The sequence below is a fragment of the Triticum urartu genome, chromosome 6A, assembly GCF_056163025.1.
Source record: "Triticum urartu cultivar PI428250 chromosome 6A, HENAU_Tu73, whole genome shotgun sequence".
NCBI lineage: Eukaryota > Viridiplantae > Streptophyta > Magnoliopsida > Poales > Poaceae > Triticum > Triticum urartu.
The window spans coordinates 415,590,579-415,602,436 of NC_141878.1; positions in this window are offsets into that span (position 1 = coordinate 415,590,579).

Consider the following 11,858-nt stretch of genomic DNA (forward strand, 5'->3'; position numbering starts at 1 on the left):
TCATTTCGGTGAACCAGTTCGTTAGTAAGGTGGACAAGATTAAACTACCAAGTCTTCTATTGCCAAGTAGTACATTATAAAAGCATCAAACAAACATATATCTATGTCCTATGGTCACTTCATTGTCTTGCCAAATCAAAATAGAGACACGGTTCAAATCATATTAGTTCAAGAGAAAGTAGCACTAAAAGAATACAATGCGTGGGAAACTACACGGCACAACAAGATTTCAGATGGGTACCACGGGTCTACATGTACAACAACACTATTGGCCTTGTTGTGATCCTAGTAATGTGCATGATATGAGAAGTCAACTATATACACAATTGAAATTGAAATCAATAGAGCTATTTATAAGAGGAAACATGTTAAAGAAACATGCGTAAACATACCTGTTCTGCCATTGGAGTTTCCATTGGATCATTAATTTAAAAATAAGTTTGTATGAGTAAATATAGTGATACAAGAGCAAAGCAGTATGCATGATAGCAATGGAATCTTAAATGAGAACAACTGTTCTTCAGGTTTAAGCACTTGTTCTACATGAACAGAGTACAGTAAGATGCAAGCATATAGTACTTAAAAATAAAATGAGCTCATAGACTTTACCACCTTCTTGGTTCGGGACCAGTACAGAACAAGGCGTTCCCAGTCATCGTCCAGTAAATGTAACTCAGGAGAACGTAAGGGAATTTGATGAGTTTCTTTGCCAGTGAAGTATGTTTTCTTCAGGTAATTCTGATACTGCCACCAAGAATTCTTGAAGATAGCAGAGGTATTAGCATAGGTTACCTCATCCTGAGTTTCCAAATCGGTCCTTCTCTATAGAGAAAAATGGGAAAATTTGCTGTATTATAACCATCATGGAGGTAGAATGTATGGGACAAAGCAAAGTAATTGCCATGAATAACATTACTTACACATAACTCCTGGACAAACACGTGCAACTGTCATTTTCCTTCATCTTCAGTATAATATTTCCATGATGGGAAGATACACACATAGGATTTAACAACACCAAATGCGATAGATGCTAAACTATGAATGGCTGGTTGTGCTTCCTCCACAAGAAAAGGTATACTAACTGGTGGAGTTGGGGTTCGCCGTGGTAGTTGTCGGCGTTCTGGGAACGGGGGTCCCCAGACTTGCCTACCTACAGCCCGTGGCGTGGCCCCACCAGCGGCCCTGTACGGCCCACCCGCACCAGCAAAAACTCAAGACCCTCGCGAGGGGCCAAGCCTTGTGAGGCGGACGACACAAGACCACCTCAGGGGCAGCCTCACCAGGCTGGCTCGCGAGGTTTCTGTGACACAAGCCATGACGACTGGAGCCAGGCGGGCGCCAGCTCGTGCAGTGTCTGTGTTTCGTCTTTGGTGCTAAAGGGGCAAGCGCAGGCGAGGAGTCTCGAGGCATTAGGCAAAGGTTTCCATATCGGTGCAACAAGACCAAGACCAGCAGGATGACAGGATGGAGGTCACCGTGGAGCCCAAGACGGTGTCACAACCAGAGCCTTTGGCAGGAGAAGACCACTTTTGTCAGGATAGCTTGTACTAGTTGTCTCCCTTCGAATTTGGCTGTTGTGGGATCCCTTCCCGCTCAATATATGGGAAGAGGACCATGGCCTTTATAAATAGGACTAGCCACCACCGTAGGGAGGCATTTTGATTGGGAGGCGAATCAGAGAGAGAAAGAGAGAGAGAGAGAGAGCATCAACTCACCAAGCACAAGAACACCTCGCCTCGTGAGGTTGTTCCTCCCTTTTAACTGTTCATCCTCACCCCAAGAGGCAATCCACCACACCACACTGGAGTACGGTATTACACCACAACGGTGGCCCGAACCAGTATAAATCATGTGTCTCGTTATTTTTGCGTTCGTCGAGCTAGGCCGTGAGATCGTAGAGTGTGCGAGCTAGAGAGGGGGAGAGATCTTTGTGGGCACCCAGTGTTCGAACCTCAAGGGTTTTGCCAGAACCCGAAATCTGACATTTGGCGTGCCAGGTAGGGGTGCGCTTAAGCTTTCCTCTTTGTCGATCTGCGCTTCGCCACTCCACCAAGTTCATGGCCGACGCTCGCCGGACCCGTGCTGAGCGCCGGGCCGCTCTCACCACCTGTGTCGCTTAGACAGCCCCTGTCGGCGGACCTCCCTGTTGTTCTCCATCACCCGCCGCTAACGCCGCCACCGGCCCAGCGGCAAACGAGCAGCAAGCCTCTTCACTGCACCCCTCTGTGCGGCGAGATGGTCGCACCGCCACCCCGTCACTGACTCCGGCCGTATCATCGTCTCACGCTTGCCGCACCCCCACGGACGCGCAGGCCGCGCTGCTCATGGCACGCGAGCTCCTGCACTACCGCCCGGTCGACGAACTCTACGAGGATTGGTTGGACCGCATCACCGAGCTCGTCAACATCGCTGGGGGCTCTCCTGCACCATCCCTCTTGCTGCCTCGCCCGCCCCCGGCTGCGGGCGATGTGGCTCACGGAGCGCCTCCGCCCCCTCAGCACTAAGATGGCACCCTCGCGCCGAGCCACGCGGCTCATGGGGTGCCTCAGCCTCCCCCACGTTAAGACGACATCCTCGCTCCAAGATGCGCGGACCAATGGCATGATCCATCGTGCCGTGTGCCCGCGCACGAAGAAAGAAGTTGCCAGGAGGTTCTCCGTCAACAAGAAAATGCTCCACCGCTTCCAGTGCCACCACGTCAGGATCACTTGCTGCGGCACGGCCATGCACCAATTGCTGTGCTGGCGCAGGGACGCCAAGGTCAAGCTCCGCCTCCACGACGGGCCTCGGTGGCTACGGCGGGCTGCCGCGCCTTCACTCCTGAGTTGCGTAGCATCGTCTGGTCGATCAAGTTCAAGCCAGATCTGCTTCCTCGCTACGACGGCACCCCCGACCCTACGGAGTTCTTGCAGCTCTATGAGCTGAGCATCGAGGGGGCCAACGGCGACGAAAAGGTCATGGCGAACTGGTTTCCCATGGATCACAAGGATGGCGCCCGCTCATGGCTCCTAAACCTGCCCCCAGGCTCGATTTCCTCCTGGGATGAGATGCACAACCACTTCATCGCCAACTTCCAGGGCACTCGCGACCGTCCCCCGGTCGCGGGTGACATGCGCCGCATCAGGCAACAATCAGGAGAAACCCTGCAGAAGTACATCCAGCACTTCAACAGCGTGTGTATCAAGATCCCCAAGGTGATGGACAAGGCCATCATCTTAGCATTTTCCGATGGCGTACGTGACATCAAGATGAAGGAGGAGCTCGCCATCCATCAGGAGCTGTGCACGACTTTGGAGCTGTTCAACATTGCAACCAAGTGTGCAAGAGCTGAGGAGGGGCGTCTCTCCCTCCTCGAGATCCCCGCTGCGGATCCAGAGGAGAAGAAGGCCGAGGTCAAGGACGTGAAGCTCAAGGGGGTGGCTGTGCTTGCGGCAGAACTGGACATCAAGCGCGGCCGAGATCTTCCCGAGTCGTTCAAGGGCAGCCGTACGTTCTGCGCCTTCCACAACGTGTGCACACACAACACCAACGATTGTCTAGAGCTCAAGGCCATTCGAGATGGACGCTTCGGTCGACGCCCCGAGCGCAACGACCGGGGCTACGACCAAGGAGGTGGGCGAGGTGGAGGATGCTGGTACAACCGCGGCCCACGCCAGGAGTGGCGCGACCAGCCTCGTGAGGATCGTTGGCAGGACCAGCCTCGTGAGGGCGCCTGGAGGGACCAGTCTCACGAGGACCGCCCTCAGGGCAACCCTGGTCTCCCTGCGCTGCCACCGCCAAGGAGGAATGACAACCATCAATAGGACGAAGGGGCTAGGGGCTTCCAGGAGCCGCGCGCCATCGCCTGCATCTTGGGTGGCACTCAAGCCCCAGCCGCCCAGCGCGTCTTCAAGTAGTTCTCTCGTGAAGTGAATGCAGCTCTCCCCAAGCTCGAGGCTATGCGCCCGCTTAGGTGGTCCAAGTACGCCATCACCTTTAGCCCGGCGGACCAGCTCAAATGCGCGGAAACCGCTGGCGTCCTCCCGATACTCTGTTCACCCATCATCAACAATGTCCAAGTCACCAAGACCCTCATCGACGGCGGCGCAGGGCTCAGTGTCCTGTCCATCGAGACGTTTGACAGCCTTCAAGTGCCATACGATTAGCTCCAGCCCACCAAGCCTTTCTCAGGAGTGACAGACGGCTCCACCACCCCGATAGGGCAAGTTCGCCTCCCTGTCACCTTCGGTCAGCGCGACAACTACCACACCGAGCTCGTCGACTTCGATGTCGCCCACATCATCCTGCCGTACAATGCCATCCTCGGGTACCTAGCACTGGCCAAATTCATGGCAGTCACCCACCATGGCTACAACATCCTCAAGATGCCGGGAAGCAGCGGAATCATCATAGTCCCTTGAGAACAAAGAGATGCGGTGTGCTCCCTCGAGCGCGCCTTCCAAGCTGCATCAATCGAAGACCCTGACAGCGTGGGCGCGCAATACCCTCCTGAGGCCAACCCCAAGAAGAAGAACGAGATGCTCTGCAATGGGCCTCAAGGGAGCGGCACCTCCAGCGGCACCACTTCAGGATCTGTGCCAGCGCTTGGAGCACCTCCCTCCCTCGCATAGGGAGGCATGCCCGGCGCCCTTCTCGGGAAGGGCTCGGGGGCTCTCTTCTGGGGGGCCTCGGACCTGGCCAACATCACAAGGCAGGCGTGCTTCGCGGCACATTTCCCTCAGGAGGACACCGGGCGAGGAGCGCCCAGCACTCAGGAGTTCATCACCAAGGCATCTCGGGAGCTTCAGGAAGCAAGAGCAATACGCGACGACCGCCGCCCACCTGGCGTTGCTCCCCACCCAGGCGGGGGTGGTGAGCTGCACGTCTGCATCGACATCCCAGGGCTCAACAGGGCCGCGTCTCAGGAGCGCTTCTGGCCTTCGCATGCTGGACGGTGTCAGGGTCCACCTCACAGCTATGTTCGCATGCCATTCGGCCTGCCGAGCATAGCAGCCACCTGCCAGCACAACCTGCGGAGCACCCTGGTGGGTCAGGAGGCCAGGCATCATCCAGTCCTGGCGGAGATGGAGACGGTCCTCAGGAGGCCACCCGAGCCTCTAGATCCTCCCAAGGCTCAGGGCTTTGACAGCTCATGAGGAGCGGCTTCTTCAACGCGTGTCTTCGGCTGCCACAACACTCCTTCGGCAACCAAACCAGGTGACATTTTTCCAAGATCATTCAGCTGGGAGAGCCCCCTAGGCTGCATCATCCCCAGGCCGCGTGGGTCCGTCTCTGCAGCATGTATCCGCTTGCATCTTTAGTTCACCCTACTAGGGTCGCCCCTCGGGCTGCATTATCCCCAAGCCGCTCGGGTCCGACCCAGCGGCATGTATCGTTCTCGCATTTACCTAAGCTAGTTGCTTTTCATGCGTAATCTATCTATGGATATCACTTGCTTGATTGTCACCCACCATGGGAGCCGCGCGTCGATCGTCTTTCTTCAGGATCCTTCGCATAAGAAGGCTAGGCACGGCGTCTATGCTCGGGCCCCTCCCTGCAGCGTCGATAAATCCAACGACTGAGCTCTGTCTGGTGGGCCGGCCCCGTTCACATCACCTCCTGGGGTCATTTGTGCTTGGCCTTCTCGTGCGATAGCCTCAGGAAATTCATTCGGCATAGGTTGTCTAACAATCTCGCAAGAATGCCACAGCCATCATGAACCAAGACCAGGTGCAACCCGCCTTGAGGTAGGGCCTCGTGAGTCCCGCTCTGGCTCACGAGTGCCCAGACACACCTCGTCTAGCCCTGCCGTGCAAGCCACGTGTCAGGGCAGGGTTGTACACACCCCGGGGGTTCTTCGCAGTAGGGAGTCCCCTCCCACGTGCCAGTGGAAGCACCATGCTCCGCGCTGGCAGTCGACACTGCCGAGGAGTGGCTATGCACGTGGAAGCACGGAAGCGCTATGATCTGTGCTGGTGATAAAAAACTAAGGGTGGCCTCATGGACGTATCAACCTCATGTAGCCTCTGTCGGATCACGAGTTCCGGCATAACCCTCAAGGTTCGTACATTGGGGTGCGCGTGAAGGTTTTCTCCCTATCGATCCACGCCCTAGCTCTCTAAGATCTCGCGGACGAACTCGACGAACTCACAACACAGGAAGACACAAGATTTATACTGGTTCTGGCCACCATTGTGGTGTAATACCCTACTACAGTGTGGTGGTGGTGGATTGCCTCTTGGGCTGATGATGAACAGTACAAGGGGAAGAACAGCCTCCTGAGGTTGAGGTTTTCTTGTGCTTGGTTGGTGTGTTGTTGGGGATGATCTTGATCCGTTCACGATTCGTGATGAGGTCGATCCCCTCTACTGTGGTGGCTAGTTTTACTTATAGAGGCCCTGGTGCTCTCCCCAAATATTGAGCAGGAAGGGAGCCAACAACGGCCAATTTGAAAGGGGACAGCTAGTACAGCTTACCATGACAAAAGTGGTGTTCGCCTGCCAAAGGCTCTGTTGGTGACACCGTCCTAGGCTCCATGGTGACCTCCATCTTGCCGTCCTTCTGGTCTTGGTCTCGTTGCACCAATATGGAAACCTTTGCTTGATGCCTCGGTACTCCGCGCCTGCGCTTGCCCCCTTGGCACCAAGAGGAAGCAAGGACACTATGCGTGCTGGCGCCCGCCTGGTCTCGATCGTCGTGGCTCACGTCACGAGGATCTCGCAAGGTTTGCCTTGCCTTGATCTCTCCGCCCCTCACGAGCCTGCCTGGCGAGGCCGCTCCTGAGGAGTTCTTGCGTCATCCGCCTTGCGAGGCTTGGCCCCTCACGAGGGTCTTGAATGCCTTGTCGATGAAGATGGGCTGTACAGACCTGCCAGCTCAGCCACCCCGTGGGCCATAGGCAGGCAAGTCTGGGGACCCCCGTCCCCAGGACGCCGATAGTAGCCCCCGGGGCCAAGGCGCGCTCGGGCTTGTCTTCGAGGCAAAGCCAAAGGTCAAGCGCGGAGCGCCACGAGTCCCAGAAGCTTGCGGCCTCGGTGGACGCGTGGCGGTTGATTGGACGTGGGCGTCTCCACTTCCCCACGCTGCCTCGGCAACTGCCCGACTTGACAAGTCCGTGCGACATGCAAGGAAAACCAACATTACCTGTGATCGTGGGGGGCGCTGGTTGGCCTTCTCCTGCTATAAATAAGGATGGGGCGGAGACCCCGTCCCCCACTTATTCCCATTCCACCTGCTTCTTCCTCCTGTGCTCCACCACCGACTCCAATGGCGCCGTCGAAGAGGTTATCCGCCGCGGAGAAAGGAAATGCCCCTTGCAAGGGGCCCTGCTCCCCAGCGCCCAAGCGGGGACGCGGCCATCCCCGCATGCACACCACGACTCCTGCCGTGGCCCCCCGCTCCCAGGGTGGCGCCGCTACGCGTGGTGGGGGTCGCTCTGGTCGCAGCAGCCCCATCGATGAGGTGAGACATGCCGTGGTTGCGTTGCCTCCCCTGCCATGCTTCCACTCGGCAGAGGTGCTGCAGGAGTTTGTTGTCTGGTCGGAGGATTCGGTCGGTAACTGGCTTCAGCTTCCATGCTTCTTCGTCGACGAGCTGCCGGCCTCTGGTCCAGGCGGGCTCTGGCTGCAGGAAGATGGCTGCTGCAGCAGGGCTTCCTGTGTCGCGGTTGAAGTCTCCATCGCGGGAAACATAGCTCTGGCCTGCTGTTGGTAGACGTTCGTCTGCGTGCGTGGCCTGGGCAGGCGGTGCACCCTCCATTTCAAGTATGACGGTGATGCGACCCTCTACGTGAGGGTGTTTGGGGAAGATGGTCGCCGCGCTGGGTGCTGCCCCGAGACGAACGACGGTGAGGGGGTGCCTGGTCTCGGTGATGGCCGCGACGAGGGCGAGCCCGCCGGCTGCACCTCGTCCAGCTACGGTGGCTCTTCTCTTGGCGAAAGCTCTAGTAGCGGCGGCTACGACCAGCCGCCACGCTCACTTCGAAGGTGGTAGTGGGTCGTCTTGTCGCCGTGGCTCCGTGAAGCGCGAGGAGGGATCCGGCTAAGCTCGGGACGTCGCTGGAGGCCTGCCCCCGTGGTTCGCTGCAACACTGCTTTTCTTTTGTTCCTCTTTTCTTTCCTGCATCAAAATGAAACCAGTATGGGCCCGGAGGGGCATGTATCAAATTGTGATCCCTCAATCATTACGCTGTGCTTGTTATTTCTCTGTTGTGTAGTTATTTTGTGCGGAGATAACTTATCCTGGCGCGTTCGGGGCAGCCTCTTCTTCACGAGGCACTTGTTTCCTCGTGCCCGTCTTGGCTTAGTGGTTGCTCAGGAACTGCAGAAAATTTGTTAGGGAACTCGGTAGGAGACTTATCGTTCACCCGAGCCTTGACCCAGCGCTTCATATCGAGGTACCCGAGGGGCACAGATTAGGACAGATGTGCCGGTTTGTGGGCTCCAATGAGGGTGCCTCACGAGAAAGCAGACCGAAGGCAGAGAGAAGGACCAACACAGGAGGAAGAAACCCTCGCGAAGGCGCCGGCCTAGCCACCTCGCGAGGTATGCGAGAGAGAGAACACAAGCAAACTGGATTTGGAAAAGGCGGCAAAAGGCGACGAAACCAAATCAACAAGGAACACCAGAAGCAAACTTCGATTAAGAGAAGGCAAGCCAACTATAGAAAGAAAATGAAAAGCCGCGGCCGGCACCTAGTCTAGTCTTCAAGTCCTCTCACCAGCGCGGAGCTAAGTGCTTCCACTAGGTGTGGGAGGGAGCCCCCGAGGCCCGAGGGCGGCACTCCTGAGACTCCGGGGTGTGTACAGGCCCACTCATTATTACGTGAAAGTGTGACGGGCGGTGATTCTTCACAGGCACCGGGCCTTCTTCACAGGCACTTGGCCTTTCTTCACAGGCACGGGGCCTTGCTTCACAGGCACTGGGCCTTGCTTCACAGGCACTGGGCCTTGCTTCATGGGTAGAACTTCCAGAGGTGCTCGATGTTCTAGGCGTTCTGGATGGGCACCCTGTCATGCGTCTCCAGGCGGGCGGCGCCAGGCCTGGAGATATGGATGACGCTGAACGGGCCCTCCCACATGGGTGAGACCATGTGCAACCCTTCTCGGGAGAGGACCCGCCTTAGGACGAGGTCGCCTGCCTCGAGCGTCCTGGAGCGGATGCTGTGGCAGTGGTACCGGCGCAGCGTCCGCTGGTACCTGATACGTCTCCAATGTATCTATAATTTTTGACTGCTCCATGCTATAATTTCTACTGTTTTGGACTATATTGGGCTTTATTTTCCACTTTTATATTATTTTTGGGACTAACTTATTAACCGGAGGCCCAGCCCAGAATTGCTGTTTTTTTGCCTATTTCAGTGTTTCGAAGAAACATAATATCAAACGGAGTCAAAATGAAATAAAATCTTCGGGAACGTGATTTTCTCACCGAACGTGATCCAGGACACTTGGACCCTGCTCCAAGGAACAAAAGAGGCGGTCACGATGGTGGGGTACCCCCCCCCCCGGGCGCGCCCCCTGCCTCGTGGGCCCCTCGTTGCTCCTCCGGCGTACTTCTTCCCCCTATATATACACACGTACCCCAAACGATCAGAACAGGAGCCAAAAACCTAATTCCACCGCCACAACTTTCTGTATCCACGAGATCCCATCTTGGGGCCTGTTCCGGAGCTCCGCAGGAAGAGGGCCGTCATCATGGAGGGCTTCTACATCATCATAGCCCCTCCGATGAAGTGTGAGTAGTTTACCTCAGACCTTCGGGTCCATAGTTAGTAGCTAGATGGCTTCTTCTCTCTCTTTGAATCTCAATACAAAGTTCTCCCCCTCTCTTGTGGAGATCTATTCGATGTAATCTTATTTTTGCGGTGTGTTTGTTGAGACCGATGAATTGTGGGTTTATGATCAAGTCTATCTATGAATAATATTTGAATCTTCTCTGAATTCTTTTATGTATGATTGGTTATCTTTGCCAGTCTCTTCGAATTATCCGTTTGGTTTGGCCAACTAGATTGGTAGTTCTTGCCATGGGAGAAGTGCTTAGCTTTGGGTTCGATCTTGCGGTGTCCTTACCTAGTGATAGAAGGGGAAGCAAGGCACGTATTGTATCGTTGCCATCGAGGATAACAAGATGGGGTTTATTTCATATTGCATGAATTTATCTCTCTACATCATGTCATCTTGGTTAAGGCGTTACTCTGTTTTTAACTTAATACTCTAGATGCATGCTGGATAGCGGTCGATGAGTGGAGTAATAGTAGTAGATGCAGAATCGTTTCGGTCTACTTGTCACGGACGTGATGCCTATATACATGATCATGCCTAGATATTCTCATAATTATGCTCAATTCTATCAATTGCTCAACAGTAATTTGTTCATCCACCGTAGAATACTTATGCTCTTGAGAGAAGCCACTAGTGAAACCTATGGCCCCCGGGTCTATTCTCATCATATCAATCTCCATCAGTTTTATTTTGTTTTGCTTTTAACTTTGCCTTTACTTTTTACTTTGCATCTTTATACCAAAAATACCAAAAATATTCTATCTATCAGATCTCACTCTCGTAAGTGACCGTGAAGGGCTTGAGAACCCCTAATCGCGTTGGTTGCGAGTAGCTATCGTTTTGTGCAGGTATGAGGGACTTGAGCGTGGCCTCCTACTAGATTGATACCTTGGTTCTCAAAAACTGAGGGAAATACTTACGCTACTCTGCTGCATCATCCCTTCCTCTTCGGGGAAAACCAACGCAAGCTCAAGACGTAGCAAGAAGGATTTCTGGCGCCGTTGCCAGGGAGTCTACGCAAAAAGTCAACATACCAAGTACCCATCACAATCCCTATCTCCTGCATTACATTATTTGCCATTTGCCTCTCGTTTTCCGCTCCCCCAATTCACCCTTGTCGTTTTATTCGCCCTCTCTCTCTCCATCCTCCCTCTCTATTTGCCTCTTTTGCCCGTTTGCTCTTGTTTGCTCGTATGGTTGGAATAGTCATTTATTTATTACTAAATAGAGAAGCTAATATCTATGGATCCTCATCCACTTGCCAATCTTTTTAAGAGATCCAATTATGATGAACCAATTCCTAGTGATTTGGATGCACTAGATTATCTTTATAAGGTTTTGCCTGAAATCCGTAAAGTGACTCATGATAGATCTTTGAATCAAAAGCATGATTGCAATGATTCTATTATAAATTCTTTTGATATCAATTGTGCTAATAAGATGCAAAACCCTAAGCTTGGGGATGCTAGTTTTGCTATGCCTACTACTTGTTGCAATAATCATGATTGGGGTGATTCTTCTTATGATCTTGAAAATTTATTTAAGCCCCATGATGAATATGAGATTGATAATATTGTTTGCAATATTATTGAAAGTGGGTTTGGAAGATTGTCAACTTTAGATACCACATTTTTGGAGAATGTTCAATCTTATGAAAATCTTGATAAAAGTGGGTTTGAAGAAGTCATGACTTTAGTTAATGTTAATCCCACTATTTTGGAAGAGTGTAAACTTTGCATGCATGTGGATCATGTTGAAAATATTTTATGTGATAGATATTTTGTTGAATTTTCTTATGATCCTACATGTAATTACTACGAGAGAGAGGAAAATATGGTTGTAGAAATTTTCATGTTACTAAATTACCTCTCGTTATGTTGAGATTGCTATTGTTTCTTTCCTCTTCCTTGCATATGCTAGTTTTTGCTTGCCTTGATAATTTGTTTGCCTATAAGATGCCTATGCATAGGAAGTATGTTAGACTTAGCTGTGTTTGTCACATGCTTTATGATGCTCCTTTTGTGCTTCAATTCTTGTCTTTCTTGTGAGCATCATTAAAATTATCAATGCCTAGCTATAAGGCTTTAAAGAAAAG